A 17210-nucleotide genomic window follows, 5' to 3' on the forward strand; every position below is an offset into this window, starting at 1 on the left:
TAAATAAAGAAGATAATCAGGCTCCACACCCAACAACAAAAACTCGACAACTTCTAGAGACCAAATCTCATTTATTTTATAGTTCTTGTTGACTTTAGAGGATGGGTAACACTGAAATTTCCTCCAACATATTTGGGGAAATGTGGATGCAACAGTATTGCATGGACTACGACCAACCAATTATTGGAGCAGGATATAGTCTTTGGAGTGATGCTCATCCTAGAACTCATCTATTCATGTGATTCATAGGTGCACCTTAATAATTTTGTATACTTCACTGAATCTGAACTCGGTAGCAACAACATAGACCCAAATCATGAAAATTTATGTAGTGATTGCATTATATTAACAATGATGTCTCCTAAATTTCCTTTTTCCATATAGACCATGGATCGGGAAGGAAACTAAATGTACATGTTGCTTCCATGAAAGAAATTTAAATTGGATGGATAATGTTGTTAGCAGGAAGCGGAAGATGAAAGAGTATTGTTGTGTCCACAAAACTCCCTAGCCATCAAATCGAAGTCGTGATACAGATCCTCATGGTCATCACCAATTAATGATACTTCATTTTTTATTTGGTGTGCAACCATTCTTTCTCGTTGCACATGCACAAGTTTCAGAGTGGTTGATGTGTCATGTGAATAAACAAGAACTTAGATCAAAGGAAAATCCATACCAAAATTGAAAATGATTAAATTGAATTTGGCTTAGCTCTGCAAGGTGCTCTCATGATTATAAATTGAATCAATATTTCATTTGTACTCCATTGACATTTGTTTATCTAGGATGATTTCCTCTGGAAGTTTGTTATTTAAGCTTATCCTAGTTTTAGTGTTGGATTTACTTATACTAATAGGTTTGGAGGACACAAAAATGCAACTAGCATAATCTCTGGGGGCATATTTTGTAGCTCAAACAATGTCAAACATGGTTAAACAAACTAAACCATGGTCATGCATGGTCACACATTGTCTAACATTGTCACTTATTGTCACACATTTTAAACCATAAACAACCTTATTATCAATCGTCAACCATGCTTAGCCATAGCCAACCATGGTCAACCTAGATCAACCATGCTAATTGATGAGCCCCAAAAATGTACAATTATTTGGGCTCATTCAACCTCCTAGTTTGACTTAATCCACCATTCTCATTGGTTTATTGCATGTTTTTGATTATTTTTATGCTAATAGAGTGAATTTGGTTAGTCATTATGCCAAATAGTCTAATGGGTGCTTTGTGTAGCCTTTTTGGTTAATTTGGAGACAAAATTGAAGGTCTTAATGAGCACTTGGCAGCCAAATTCGTGGGAAGACAAGCTAGAGGATTTGTAGGAAGGTGTCCCCTTCATTTATGGGCCCTTACCTCGAATTCTCCACCATCAGCTCGGAGTTCAAGGGTCACCGAATCAATCAACACAAGGGAAGCCAAGCAAGTCAAGTAGGACTGCTGTTAACTCCAAGTTTTGGGCAGCCGAGTCCCTAAATTTTAGGAGGACTGTTGGGTCCTCAAATTGTATAAATAAGAAGGCTTAGGGCCTCATTTGGGTTAGCCAGTGTAGCCAGTGGATGTTAGCTAGTTAGCCAGTAGATAGTAGCTAGTAGTTAGTCATTCCTTAGCCTTGTTGTAGTCATTTTGTAATTCGATTTGTAGGCAATAGATTAGTTTTGCTTTCAGCTCATTCTCAAGCTCTCCTTGTGGACAGTTTTGATGTAGCTCTTCATTCTTGATTAATAAAGATGAATCCAGCTTTCCACCAGCTCTAAATCTCTCTTGGGAGGCTGTAGCTCTTGGGGTTGGGCCCATCTCAAGCGCCCAGGACCTCCCTTGTTTATCTTTATGGTGTTCGCTGCATTCTTAAAATAAAGTCTGCTCTTTAGATTTAATTCGTGCTTTGTTACTTTGGTTGCTTTTGATGGTTGAAGTAGCTTTTTATGTTTAGGATGGATTGGCAGGGGTTAGTCATGTGTTTATATCTCTTTGATAATGTTTTGTTCACATGTTGTACGTGATTCTTGTCATGAATAAGGTTGCTGTTCACTGATCTCATTACGCTGTTAGATAGATCATCTAATATTTTGATTGTATGCAAGATGTAGTTGGTTTGATCAGGTAAACACTATGCAGGGCACCTTCATCACCTCCTCGTTCATCTGAGCCTCATCCAGATCAGCTCCTCCATCACCAAGTCTGTTTCCTCATCACCCATCCTCTTGCCCACGTAACCCTACCTTCTTCTCCATTGTTGTCTCAACTACCTTAAAGCCAAATCAGCCTTCCACCTATCATCTCACCACTCCATCCATCAGTTCCTGGGTCACTTCAGACCCCCATCCTACCTCCATAACCATCCATGCATCTTCCATCAATCACCCATCCTCAAAAATCCCATTTCGAGACATCCTGTAGAAGAATTACAGAACTTCCTGTAGAAACCCCTGCAGACTTCCTGTAGAAGTTCATAAACACGGTTGCATGGCATCCAGACTTTGTGAAACTCTCAGAAAGAATGTTAGGGATCCCTTAGACCCTCTCTGTACCATCCCAACCTTTCCCAAAGCATTTAATCCCTTGATCCATCCCTGCACAGTGGAAAACTAGTTAGAAGCACATGCATGATAATTTCAACAACTTAAGAAAAAATACAAAAAGATGTTTTCTTCAGATAGTGATAACTTAGACACATGCATTTTACCTTCCTAGAAGTAATGGCATCTCTTTTCATAGTTTGCATTCTTTCCTTTGCATCAGTAGGACTAGTTGGTAGAATTAGGGTTTTCTAGGGTTTGCGTTTCTTTTTGGATTTCAGTTTCTTTCCGCAAGTAGGTTGATTTCCTTTGAGATAGCCTTCGTTCATCATTTAGAAAGCTTCTTCTGAGAACATATAGAAGTTTGCTTGAGCCCTAGCGGACTTGTGCCAGCTGACCAAGTGACAGCTACGACAAGAGCTAGTACTTGTGCATACAGCACCGTCGCTTCCAAGTTTGTTACGAACTACCGGGTTGATAAAATTAGAGAAGGAAGCTCCAAGAGTTGTAGCATTATTGCTACAATACTGGAGCCCACCATCTTTTTGGCGCCGTTGCTGGGCAAGCGTCAGAGTATTAGTGATTGTTGCTTTTCTTCTATTTTCCACTACAATCTTCTTCTAAGTAGTTTATTTCGTTTCCGTTATGCAATTTCGTTTATGAAAAAGTAGATTAGCATTTCTCACTTTCATAGATTAGCATTTCAATTCCGCAATTTCATTTCTGCAAGCGTAGATTAGCATTTCAATTCCGCAAGCGTAGGCTAGCATTTCATTCTTGCAATTTCATTTGAGCAAAATAGATTAGTCCTTTCCTTCTTTCATTTCAATTCCGCATTTTCATTTTAGCAAGATAGTTAGTTGTAGTTCAATCTATTTTAGTTTTGCAGGTACAAGAAGAAAAATGCAAAAATCAACCAAAAGGATTTCATTTCATGCCTTGTAGGAGTAGAGATAAGTTAGAAAAATGATTGCACAACACCCCCACTGCTTCACATAGCCAACATTCTCTCTTCTTCGATGGCTGTGATTAAAGAACCCTTAGGTGGACAACAAGACATATTTGAAGAACCTCAAGGGGAGAAGAAGAAGAAAACATTCCTCTAAGCGAATGGCTACAAGCAGAAATGCTGGGAGCAACATCTTGTCCAAAGATGAATTTGAAAATCAGATCAAAGATTTCAAGAGTGATATGAGGCATTTTCTTGCCATGCAACTAGATACCTTGCGGATCCAACAAAAGCAAGAGGAAGCCAAGAGGGCTTTGGTCATTTTTTGTCCTAGGTGCACTAGAAAGCATCCTAGGAACGAATGTCCATTGTACTCCATACAAGTGTGTTTTGTCTGTGAAGAATACCATCCTACAGATCAGTGCCCTTCCTTACCCAGATTCAAAGCTGCATATCGGAGAGCCAAAGGAGCCACTGAATCACTCTATTACATGAACCAAAGTTGGCCACATGGACCTAGATCTTACCAGCAGGAACTGCAAGGGACACCCGTGACCTATTATGACCCCTATCAAGCCACTTTCATGCCTTCTTGGGGTCCCCCTGCTCATCCTTCCTGGTTCACACCTCCTCCTTGTTCCTTCACAGATCCATATTATGCCCAACCAGTTGCTCATTCATTTCACTCTTATGCTCAGCCACAGCCTCAGTGGAATGCACCTTATCAAGAGTGGAGGCCCCAGTACAACTCTCATCCCGCTCATTTTCCTCCACCACCTGCTCATCCACAACCATCGCCTCCTCCTCCACCAAGGCAACCCCAAATGCCTACCCAACCACAATGCCATCCATCTCCACCTCAATTTCACACCTCCACTCAACTACCCGTACCATTTCCAAAGCCATACAATGGAGCAGCTCAACCCCATTGCAAATCTGAGGCACAACATATGCAAACAACTCCTCTTGAGCTCAATGATCTTCACCATAGCTCAGGAAGAGTGTTGCAAAGCAGAGACTATGTTGCAAGCATTGAAGGACCGCATCCAGCAAAAGAAGATTCAAAAGAGGAGATCAAAGAACCATGGGCTGCATTTGATGAAGAGAAGAGATCTAAATCAGAGATCGAGAGAGTTCCCTCATGGTTATCGTCAAATCCTCCATGTACTCAAGAGGAAGATCAGAAGGTCATGATAGAAGGTGACATGAAGAATGATCCAAATCAGCAAGACGACCAAGGATATCAAAGCTATATTGAGATATGGTTTCAGAAGGTCACTAAGTTGCAGCGGTACTTTCTTCCTCAGTTATGTTTGATCCCTTCAAAGCCGGATAATTTGGTCTCTGAGATCCAGATACCTGTCAAAGCATGCATTTTGAGCCTTCACATCATTTTGTCTCTAATCTCGATGTGCACATGGCTCCATTGGAAGTATTCTTATACTTGAAAATGATTTTGTTTTTCAAGTAGGGTAGGGTAGAAAAAAAAAAGAAAAAAGAGAAAAAAATGAAAATAAGAGAAAAATAAAAATCTAAGGTGAAAACCTCCTTGGAGGCGCCTTAGATTGGCTCATTGATTGAAAACTTCCATGAGACGGTCAATGGGTTGGAAAGAAGAGAAAATAAAAAGGGAATAAGATCCCTGGGTGAAAACCTTCCTTGGAGGTGCCCAGGGCAGGCAATTAGGGTGAAAACCTCCATGAGGCGCCCTAGTTGCTTTTCAAGAAAAAAAAAAAAGAAAAAAAAAATGAAACTAATTTCCATTGGCTAATTGCAGGTTGCAAGAAGGACGTTTCATGAAAGGAGGAGCACTCAAATCAAGGTTAAAGGAATTTTTCTTGTGCCTTCTACAGGAAGCTCTGTATTTCTACAGGAAACATCCTGTAGAACCTTTGGACGAACCAAATTTAAGTCTAAAATGGAATCTGATGGTGGGAATCTGTTGATTAGGCCTACAAGCACTTGTGTGTCCATCCCTTGCCTTTCTCCATCATTTTTTCCACCTCATTGTGCTTCTCATTGTGCTTATACAGGAACTTCCTGTAGAAATTGTGGGAAACTAGACATGGATTTCAAAAAGTGGTTTGGCGAACATGGTAGCTTCCTCGAGGGTTCAGAAGTCCTCATGCAATCTTCTAACTCCTCCTCCATCATCTCCATACCTGCATCACAGCTCAAGCTCAGTTTTTCCTTCCATGCAACCACTTGCAAAAAGCCTTGAAGCAAAAATACATAGAACAAAATTTGTTTTTGCCATAACTTGAGAACCATGCATCCATTTGACAAACCGTTTTATGGGGAATTGTACAAGGTTGATGGCAACATGCCTGAGCAGTTCCATGCAATTCCAGTGCACGGTTTCCAAGAAATCAGCCTCCATCACCATCAACCATTTTTGCATTTTCTCCATATTCGTGCATCCGTTTCAAAACATGTTTCATGGCGATATGCATGTGAGTGATGGTAACCTACCCAAGCAGTTTCAGCCGATTCTGATGTACGGTTTCTGAGAAATCGAGCTCTGAAATCTTCAGCCATTTTCCAGTTTTCTCAAAATCCGTGCATACATTGATCACGATTTTGCTATGGGAGATGCATAATGATGATAGGAACATTCTCTCCAAGTTTCAGATCAATCCGGTTTACCGTTTGAGAGCAATGGCGAAAACAAGTTCTGGTTTTGTGACCATGCAGCAACAGCAGCTTGAAGGTGCAGATCTGAACGTGGAAACAATTGCATGCAGCTCAGATCCAGCCAGAGGACACCTACACAAGGAAAAGCAATCAAAGATTAGCAGCCAAGCCACATGCAATTAGAAAAACCAATGCATGCAGCAATGACAGGGCACAACAGCTCACGGCAGCCATTCAACTTCGAGGTATGTGACTGAAACTCATTCCTCTATTGCATAAATCTAATTTAAAAACTGCACGAATTAATGGAATGGTGGGATTAAGCCACGAATTATCAAGGTTAAGCTGATTGTCTTCTCTAGAACTCAGCCGGCAGTCACGCAGTACATGTGGACAGGTGACTCACATGAAAATTAAAAAAAAACAGTTAGTGTCAGCTGCTTGAACTCCAGTGCAGCGGATCAAGAAGAAAGCATACAGTTAATAAGTAGAACATGCAGTTCGTGACAACACTTCTGTCTGCATGGCCAACTCATGTTCTTGCCATCTCACCACAAATCACGTAGCAACTAAAGACCGCTCGGCTGAAACTCACGAACTGTTGTTCATCTGCACTTGCCACATCGTCAACTGAAGTTTCCACAATCTATTAACTTGTCATCCTCCACCAAGCTTTCTCGGCCATTTTTTTTTAAAAACCCACCTATGCAAGGGTGTTCTACAGAAAACGGGTGGGTCTTCTACAGGAAGTACGACACAGCTTTCAAAAGCAGAGAAAATGGATTTTTCTTCGACAAATTTGGAGTCCCGAGAAAGATAATTGCTGCAGAGGATGCCAAGCATCTTAATGCAGTAGAATTCAGTTTTGAGGATATTGAATCCACAGCTAAAGCCATCAAAAATGCCAATAAAGCAGTGGTATCAATAGGACCCACAGAGGATGGACCTAGTTCCAAAGTTACTACAACTGATGCTTTGAACGTTATTGAAGAAGCCAAGCTAGCAAATGTGAATCATATTGTTGTGTTTACGAATCTGATGGAGGGTCTTCAAATTTCTTGATGGAATCTCTTCATTTTTCAGCAACTTGTTTGGAAAATCAAAAATATGATTATCAGAGCTTACTGAAAGAATTGTGGAAATGGGATTAAGTTACACTATCCTGAAGGCCAGTTCCACAGATGATTTTATTTCAGGGAAAGACTGCAACCTTGTTCTTAAGGCAGAAGGAAGTGCAGACGTAAACAACAAAGTAATCAATGCAAATTCAGCATTGCATTCCATGGTTTAAGGTTTCAAAGACACAAGTTGCATCTGTGGTAGCTGGGGTTTTCGCAAACACTTCCATCTCAGAGAACAAGACTATTGATGTTGCAGCCAGCCCTTCTGCACCTTCTCTGCCAGTTTATGAGCTTTTAAGTGCCATTCCAACAGATGGAAGAAAGGAAGTTTTCGCCGAGGCCCAAGCGAAAGCCAAAGCTGAAGAAGAAGAGCGCATAGCTGCAGAAAATTCACGCAAAAAAACAGGAGCTTGCTAAACAACTTGAAGCAGAAGCAAAAAGGCTTGGGCAGTAATCCAAAGCTTGAACAAGAAATTATTGACATACCTCCAACTCCAACAGGAGAAGGAAAATATGGTGCATTTCCTGTGTCCCAGACTATTACAACAACTCTCATTATTGCAGCTTGGTACTCTTCCAATATTGGTGTGCTATTGCTTAACAAATGCCTACTCAGTTTTCTTGGATGCAGATACCCAATATTCCTCACAATGTTGCACATGTGTGCCTGTCATTTTATGGTTTTCTGGCAATTTCATAGTTAGAGATTGTACCAATGCAGTTCATCGTCTCCAGGAGACAGTTTCTTGAGATATTGGCATTGAGCTTCATTTTCTCCTTCTCGGTTGTTTGTGGCAATATTTCTCTGCGCTACTTGTCAGTCTCCTTCAATCAACCTATTGGGGCAACAACTCCCTTCTTCACAACAATATTTTGCATTTATAATAACATGTAAGAGGGAGTCTTCTGTGGTATATGGCCTTGGTGCCTGTGGTATTTGGCATTGTTATTGCAAGAAACAGTGAGCCATTATTCCACCTTTTTGGCTTTTTGGTTTGCCTAGGATCAACTGCTGCCACAGCATTGAAATCAGTTGTTCAGGGGCTCCTGCTTATCTCTGAGGTAGAGAAGCTTCACTCTATGAATTTGCTCATGTACATGGCACCAATTGTTGCGCTGTTATTGCTTCCTGTTACTCTTTTTGTGGAGGGTAATGTATTAGCTATTGCTATTGAAAAAGCCAGAGAAAACACCTTTATCATATTCCTGTTGCTTGGAAACATGACCATGGCTTATCTTGTGGATTTAACCAACTTTCTTGTTACAAGACATACAAGTGCCCTCACGTTGCAGGTTTTAGGGAATGCCAAGGGCACCATTTCTTCCATATGATTGCATATACTTGTGCACTCATAACAAGGCTGAGGATTCACTAAGAAAAGTAGCAGACAGTGAGGAAGAAGAGCCGAAGGGCGAGAAGATGAAGGATGCCACAACCAAGCTGAAAGGAAAAGCACCCTCAGCCAAGCAGGCTAAGACAGTGCCGACTGTTTCTACAGGAAGACAGAGAACTGTTAGCAGACTGTTTCTACAGGAAGTTAGCAGACTGTTTCTACAGGAAGACAGAGAACTGTTTCTACAGGAAGTTTGAAAAGAGGGAAGCCAAAGGAGAAATCAGCCGAGATGTTAGCCGAAGAAGCCACCAGGGCCATCAAAGACGAGGAGAGAGATTGGTTGCTCAGAGGATGAGCAACACTTTCAGTAGGGGGGGTGATGATGAGCCCCAAAAATGTACAATTATTTGGGCTCATTCAACCTCCTAGTTTGACTTAATCCACCATTCTCATTGGTTTATTGCATGTTTTTGATTATTTTTATGCTAATAGAGTGAATTTGGTTAGTCATTATGCCAACAAGTCTAATGGGTGCTTTGTGTAGCCTTTTTGGTCAATTTGGAGACAAAATTGAAGGTCTTAATGAGCACTTGGCAGCCAAATTCGTAGGAAGACAAGCTAGAGGATTTGTAGGAAGGTGTCCCCTTCATTTATGGGCCCTTACCTCGAATTCTCCACCATCAGCTCAGAGTTCAAGGGCCACCAAATCAATCAACACAAGGGCAGCCAAGCAAGTCAAGTAGGACTGCTGTTAACTCCAAGTTTTGGGCAGCCGAGTCCCTAAATTTTAGGAGGACTGTTGGGTCCTAAAATTGTATAAATAAGAAGGCTTAGGGCCTCATTTGGGTTAGCCAGTGTATCCGGTGGATGTTAGCTAGTTAGCCAGTAGATAGTAGCTAGTAGTTAGTCATTTCATAGCCTTGTTGTAGTCATTTTGTAATTCGATTTGTAGGCAATAGATTAGCTTTGCTTTCAGCTCATTCTCAAGCTCTCCTTGTGGACAGTTTTGATGTAGCTCTTCATTCTTGATTAATAAAGATGAATCCAGCTTTGCACCAGCTCTAAATCTCTCTTGGGAGGCTGTAGCTCTTGGGGTTGGGCCCATCTCAAGCACCCAGGACCTCCCTTGTTTATCTTTATGTGTGTTCGCTGCATTCTTAAAATAAAGTCTGCTCTTTAGATTTAATTCGTGCTTTGTTACTTTTGTTGCTTTTGATGGTTGAAGTAGCTTTTTATGTTTAGGATGGATTGGCAGGGGTTAGTCATGCGTTTATATCTCTTTGATAATGTTTTGTTCACATGCTGTACGTGATTCTTGTTATGAATAAGGTTGTTGTTCACTGATCTCATTAAACTGTTAGATAGATCATCTAATATTTTGATTGTATGCAAGATGTAGTTGGTTTGATCAGGTAAACACTATGCAGGGCAACTTCATCACCTCCTCATTCATTTGAGCCTCGTCCAGATCAGCTCCTCCATCACCAAGTCTGTTTCCTCATCACCCATCCTCTTGCCCACGTAACCCTACCTTCTTCTCCATTGTTGTCTCAACTACCTTAAAGCCAAATCACCCTTCCACCTATCATCTCACCACTCCATCCATCAGTTCCTGGGTCACTTCAGACCCCCATCCTACCTCCATAACCATCCATGCATCTTCCATCAATCACCCATCCTCAAAAATCCCATTTCGAAACATCCTGTAGAAGAATTACAGAACTTCCTGTAGAAACCCCTGCAGACTTCCTGTAGAAGTTCATAAACACGGTTGCATGGCATCCAGACTTTGTGAAACTCTCAAAAAGAATGTTAGGGATCCCTTAGACCCTCTCTGTACCATCCCAACCTTTCCCAAAGCATTTCATCCCTTGATCCATCCCTGCACAGTGGAAAACTAGTTAGAAGCACATGCATGATAATTTCAACAACTTAAGAAAAAATACAAAAAGATGTTTTCTTCAGATAGTGATAACTTAGACACATGCATTTTACCTTCCTAGAAGTAATGGCATCTCTTTTCGTAGTTTTCATTCTTTCCTTTGCATCAATAGGACTAGTTGGTAGAATTAGGGTTTTCTAGGGTTTGCGTTTCTTTTTGGCTTTTAGTTTCTTTTCGCAAGTAGGTTGATTTTTTTTGAGATAGCCTTCGTTCATCATTTAGAAAGCTTCTTTTGAGAACATATAGAAGTTGGCTTGAGCCCTAGCAGACTTGTGCCAGCTGACCAAGTGACAGCTGCGACAAGAGCTAGTACTTGTGCATACAGCACCGTCGCTTCCAGGTTTGTTACGAACTATCGGGTTGATAAAATTAGAGAAGGAAGCTCCAGGAGTTGTAGCATTATTGCTACAATACTACAGCCCACCACTAATCACTAGTAAACCATGATGAACCTTGAACAACACTTACTCTTTCCACTCCTAATGGCATATGATGGTTAATAATGGTTGAGCATGGTCAGCCCAAGCCTCTGTTATGAAACCAGCTCACAAAATAGAAGAAAATATAGATCAACGACTTTAAAATCAACCTATTTGAGGGGGAAATCTCCTTTACATTACAAAAATTAATAATTCTTGGATTATACAAATGAAAAGACCTCCTTTCTATATATAGGAGTCTAAGGGGTCACAATATAGTCAATCCAACATAACAATAATAATGTAAGGGCACAACAATAACAATATTGGGCTTCTATGGGGCACAATAATAACAATATGGGGAAAACATGGGCACGACAATAACAATAAGGGGATACAATGACAATAATAATAAGGGAATACACTAGTATTATAGGGGCCTAACATGTCCCTCTCCTTCATAAAAGTGTTGTCCTCAAAGCTTGAGTAGTTCTGGATGTTTCTATATAAAATTCTCATCCTCCCATGTGGAATCTTCAGTGGGTAAGTTCTTCCACTTGATGAGATACTCTGAAATTGATCGATTTCATAGTTGTCGATTTCTTTCTTCTATGATCGCTTTAGGTTCCAATATGATTTTTCCTTCCTCGTCAAGTTTTGGCAATATTGTTTGAACTAGGAGATTGTCAGCTATAAACTTCTTTAAGCATGAAACATGGAAAAATGGGTGCACTTGGGAAGTTGTAGGAGGCTCCAATTGGTATGCCATAGTACCAATATTTTGCAACACCTTGTACGGACCATAATACTTTGGTGATAATTTATTATCCTTCTTAGCTTTCTTGAAGGACATTTGTTTGTATGGTTGTAGCCATAGAAATACCCAGTCACCTACATCAAAACTTCTTTCGCTGCAATGTTAATATGCCTGTTGTTTCATTCTATTTTGTGCCAAAGTGAGGTTATCCTTTAAGAGTTGGAGAACTTGTTGTTGATGCTCGATGTGATCTTCCATTGCTTGAACCTTATAATTTTCTCTTAAATATGATGTGATGGATGGTGGATGATATCCATAAAGTGCCATAAATGAGGTCATTTTTGCTGCATTATGTAAGGAAGTGTTATACTGCCATTCAGCCAGAGGCAACCATTTGACCCATTGTGTATGTTTATTAGATAAAAATAAATGCATATATCCTTCCAAACATTTGTTCACTATCTCAGTTTTCCAATCAGATTGAGGATGATACAATGAGTTATGAGCTAACTGAGTACCAAGACAAGAAAATAATTCTTTCCAAAAATTTCAAGTGAAAATGGGATCTCTCTCACTTACAATAATATTTGGGTTTCCATGTAGCTTTTAAATTGTTTCCATAAATGCAGTGACAACTATATTGGATTTAAATGGATGAGATAATGCACAAAAGTGTGCATACTTGGTAAGTCTATCAACTACCACCATGATGACACTCTTTCCTTCGAACTTGGGTAAACCTGTGATAAGATCCATTGAAACCTCCACCCAACGTTGACATGGAATGTATAAAGGTTGTAATATACCTAGGGTCTTAATAGTTTCAACTTTATTTTGTTGGAAAACCAAAGATTCTACCGCAAACTTTTGAAGGCCATCCCAAAAAAATTCGTTCTTGACCATGTGGTAAGTTTTTAAAGATCTTGAGTGCCCTCCTAAGGGATAGGTGTGCAATTCCTTAAGAATCTTTTTTTTGATTTGGGAATTATTACAGAGTTATAAGTGATCTTTGTACCATAACAAATCCTTTTTCCAGCCAAATGTATCAGATGTATTAGGGTCTTGTTGTAACTGTTGAATGAGTGCCCAAACTTCTTCACCATTTTTCCATTCATTTCTTGCCTCGTTTATCCAATCTGGTTGGATAAAAGAAATGGCACAAAGCAACGCTTCCACATCCTCATCCTTTCTTGAGAGTGCATCTGCAACAACATTTTGCTTCCTTTTTTTGTAGATGATTTCAATGTTATAACCCAACATCTTTGTGACCCATTTTTGCTGCTCTTCTGAAGATAATCTTTGTTCTAAAAAGTATTTAAGACTATCATGATCTGTTTTTACCTTGAAGTGTCTTCCCATTAAGTAAGGTCGCCATTTATTAAGTGCATGTAGTATTGCCAACATTTCCTTCTCATAAATAGCTTTGTGTAAATACTTTCCTTTGATTGGACGACTTTTGAAAGCAATGGGTCTTTCTTATTCCATTAAAAGAACACCAATTCCATTTCTTGAGGCATCACATTCCACAATAAACGTTTTTGTGAAGTTTGGCGTAGCTAAGACCGGTGCTTGGCACATTGCCTCTTTAATATGTTCAAAGGCTTTCATTGCTTCTGGAGTCCAAGAAAATGCATCTTTCTTCAGTAATGTTGTTAGAGGTGCCTCTATTCTCCTATAATTCTTAACAAACTTTCGATAATACCCGGTGAACCCAAGAAATCCTCGCAGATGCTTTATGGATGTGGGGATTTTCCATTCCTTAATTTCTTTAATTTTTCTAGGGTCTACCTTAACACATTCATGAGATACAGTATGACCCAAATATTCCACCTCTTTTACTCCAGAGAAACATTTGGAGGTTTGTGCATATAATTGTTTCTCCTCCAATAGTTTGAGCACTCTATGAACCTGTTGAACATGATTCTTCCAAGACTTGTTGTAGATTAGTATATCATCAAAAAATACTAACACAAATTTTCTAAGGGTTTGAAAATGGAATTCATCAAACCATGAAATGTAGAAGGTTCATCGGTAAGGCCAAAAGGGATGACGAAAAATTCACAATGACCCTCATGAGTTCTAAATGTTGTTTTCAGAATGTCTTCAATCTTCATTCTGATTTGATGATATTCTGAATGAAGGTCCAACTTGGTGAAGTAAATTTCTCCATGCAATTCATCCAATAATTCATCAATGAGAGGAATGGGAAATTTATCTTTAATAATGAACTTGTTGAGCTCCCTATAATCTGGACACATGCACCATGATCCATCCTTCTTGTGTACCAATTCTACTGGAGCAGAGAAAGAACTTTGACTCAGTTGAATTATACCAACCTCTATCATTTCTCCAACCATATGTTCAATTTCACTCTTTTGGGAATAGGGATATCTGTAAGGCCTGATGTTTGTAGGAACACTTCCTGGAATCAAATGAATAGCATGATCATGATCATGAATAGGTGGGAGTCCTTTGGGAGTCTCAAATACCTTGGAATGATTGTCCAAGACTTTTTGGAGATCTGGAGAAATATAAGATTTCGACATGGGAACCTCTAGCAAACCTAATTGTGCAATTACGCCATGTTTTCCTTTCTTTAAAAGCTTTGTCATGCCGTTAGAGCTGATTATCTTTCTTGGTTTCCCTACGATACCCCTTTAGTCAACTTCCTTTCCTTCTGAAAGAAAATTCAAGAAAAGTTCTTGAAAATTAAAGGATATCGTGCCAAAAGATTGTAGCCATTGGATTCCTAGTACAACATCAGCACCACCTATTGGAATGGAAATCATTAGACTATTCAACACATATTCTCCCATGGATAGATTGATATTATGGCACTTTCTAGAGAAATTTATGGTTCTTCCATTTGCAACCATCACTTGTCACTCTGGTGCTCGATATAGGAAGAAATTCAATTCCTTCGCTATCTTACAATGAATAGAATTATGGGTATTGCCCGAATCAATCAAAACTATTACCTTTTTCTTCTTGATATGTCCTTCTATCTTGATAGTTTGATGAGTGGTTATTCTGGCCAATTTTTTGGATTTGTAGGATCTCGATATTGAATCGGTTGTATCTCTGTAATTGTGGATCTCCGAGGTCTAAAATTTCGTCCTACGGTAGCCCTGTGAGTCCTCGCTCCAACCCCAAAAGTCTGATCAATATTGGATTCTCCAAGAAAGCGTTATTCCAAATCTCCCACGATGACCTGATTATGGACTGGTTCAATAGAGCGAACTTGTACGAAGTGCCACGTGTCACTGTTTCGACCTTCGAAATGGAAACCAAAACATAGAAAACTAAAATCCGTCCTCTTTCTGTACCTTTTTATGAAATTTCAATCTGATTCTCAAAGAGAAAGTTATGACTATTTTCCCAAGGTCATCTGTTTGAGATATAATTCGGGAGCCTTCAAAAAACCTAACTTCCTTGGATGATATCTCGGAAAATATAGTGAGACAAGATCTGAAATTTGTACCTAAGCTTCATCAAGATTTTGGCTCAAATTAGTTTTAATTTTAGCTTCTAAAACATTGTATAAAAAATGTTATAGTGAAAATTCCACATTGACATGGTTGAAGCAGCAAAACCCTAGAATCCAAAGCTCTGATACAAATTGTTATGCAACCAGCTCACAAAATAGAAGAAAAGATAGATCAATGACTTCAAAATCAACCTCTTTGAGGAGGAAACCTCCTTTACATTACATAAATGAATAATTCTTGGATGATACAAATGACAAGACCTCCTTTCTATATGTAGGAGTCTAAGGGGACACAATATAGTCAAGTCGACAGAACAATAATAATGTAAGGGCACAAAAATAAAAATATTGGGCTTCTATGGGGCACAATAATAATAATATGGGGAAAACATGGGAACAACAATAACAATAAGGGGCTACAATGACAATAATAATAAGGGAATACACTAGTATTATAGGGGCCTAACAGCCTCCATGGTTGAACATGGTCAACTATGGCCATCCATTGTCAACATGGGTAACCATAATCTATCATAAAAAACTATGGTCAACCATGGCCAAATTTTTCAAACCATGTTCACCCATGGTTGACTATGCTCAAACCATGGTCATCATGTCCAAGCAAAGTCAACCATGGTCAACCATCATCAACTATGATTAAATATGGACATCCCTGTTTAATTATGGTAAACAATTGTTAATCATAATCTATCATAATCAAGTATAGTTTTATGTGGATAAGCATGGCCATCCATTATTAACTCTATGTTGACCACAATAAATCATTTTCAACCATATATTGAATAGATTTAACCCTAGTCAACGTATTCAACCATTGTCTACTAATATTCCCCTCCCATGGTCAAGCGTGGTCAACCAAGGTCTCCATGGTTAAACATGGTCAATCATGGCTATTCATTGCCAACATAGGAAGCCATAATCTATCATAGAAAATTATGGAAAACCATGGCCAAATTTGTCAAACCATCTTCACCCATGGTCAACATAGTCAAGCCTTATTCATCATGCTTAACTAGAGTCAATGATTATAAAAAATGTCAACCATGTTGAAGCATCAGAAACCATGGTCAACTGTGGTCAACCATTGTTAATCATAATATATCATCTTCATTTATAGTTTGATTTGGAACAGAATGGTCATCCATAGTAAATGTTATTTTGATATAGAGGTAGGGGTAAATGTTAGAGATAGTCAACTATAGTCAACCATTTTCTAGTAATTTTTGTCACACAATCTAGCCATCAAGTAGCACAACCACATTGATGTACATTTATTAGTGACATTTTCCACATTTTATACAACAATTAACATATTAAAATGACATTGATCAAGGTGAATCAAAACGTGACAAATATAGTCCTACCATAATCAAAGACGTTCATCCATGTCAATCATAGACAACCATAATCAACCATAGAGAACATGGACAACTATAGTCTATCATGGTGAACATGGTAAACCCATCGTCAACCACAATTAACGAGCCCATCCATGGTCATCTATGGTAAAATTGTTGAAATGTGGCAACAAGAATATTCCAATTTTAATTTGTCCTTGAATTAAAATTGAGAAATAAAATTCGGATTTAGTCTCACCAACTGCTTGAAAAATAATTAATTGATTCATCTTGAGTTAATTAGTTGGAGAAATTCAAGCTAGAAGTATTTGTGAAGTCATGCAACAGTTATCCCTTAAATTAAGGAGATTATCCCTTGATTAAGGAGATAAGAGTGAGTTCTATTTGAGTTGTAATTAGTTAGCTCAGTTAACTGAGTTAATTCCAGTTAAATTAGTTCCAAATAGTTTGAGGAACTAATTGTGAGTTCAGTTAGTTAATGCATGCATGCATCAAACTAGTGTACTCCAAATAATTGAAGATTCTCTCATCAATAACTCATGCATGTCAGTTCAGAGAAAGACCCAATTGAGATTAATGATAGGGACAATGTACTATTAGTTGCAAGAATTTTCCTATATGGAAAACTCTTGGAGGTAGAAGGAATTCGTTCCT

The 17210-nt window shown here is 39.0% G+C and overlaps 1 pseudogene; it reads left to right on the forward strand.

The window, feature by feature from the left end:
• Nucleotides 1–8153: 8153 nt before the first annotated feature.
• LOC149155145 (putative sugar phosphate/phosphate translocator At1g12500 pseudogene) lies at nucleotides 8154–8570 on the forward strand (annotated as a pseudogene).
• Nucleotides 8571–17210: the final 8640 nt, after the last annotated feature.

Source organism: Pinus tabuliformis, chromosome 9, assembly GCF_031772625.1.
Source record: "Pinus tabuliformis cultivar Carrire ecotype Pingquan chromosome 9, CPIR1, whole genome shotgun sequence".
Taxonomy (NCBI): Eukaryota; Viridiplantae; Streptophyta; class Pinopsida; order Pinales; family Pinaceae; genus Pinus; species Pinus tabuliformis.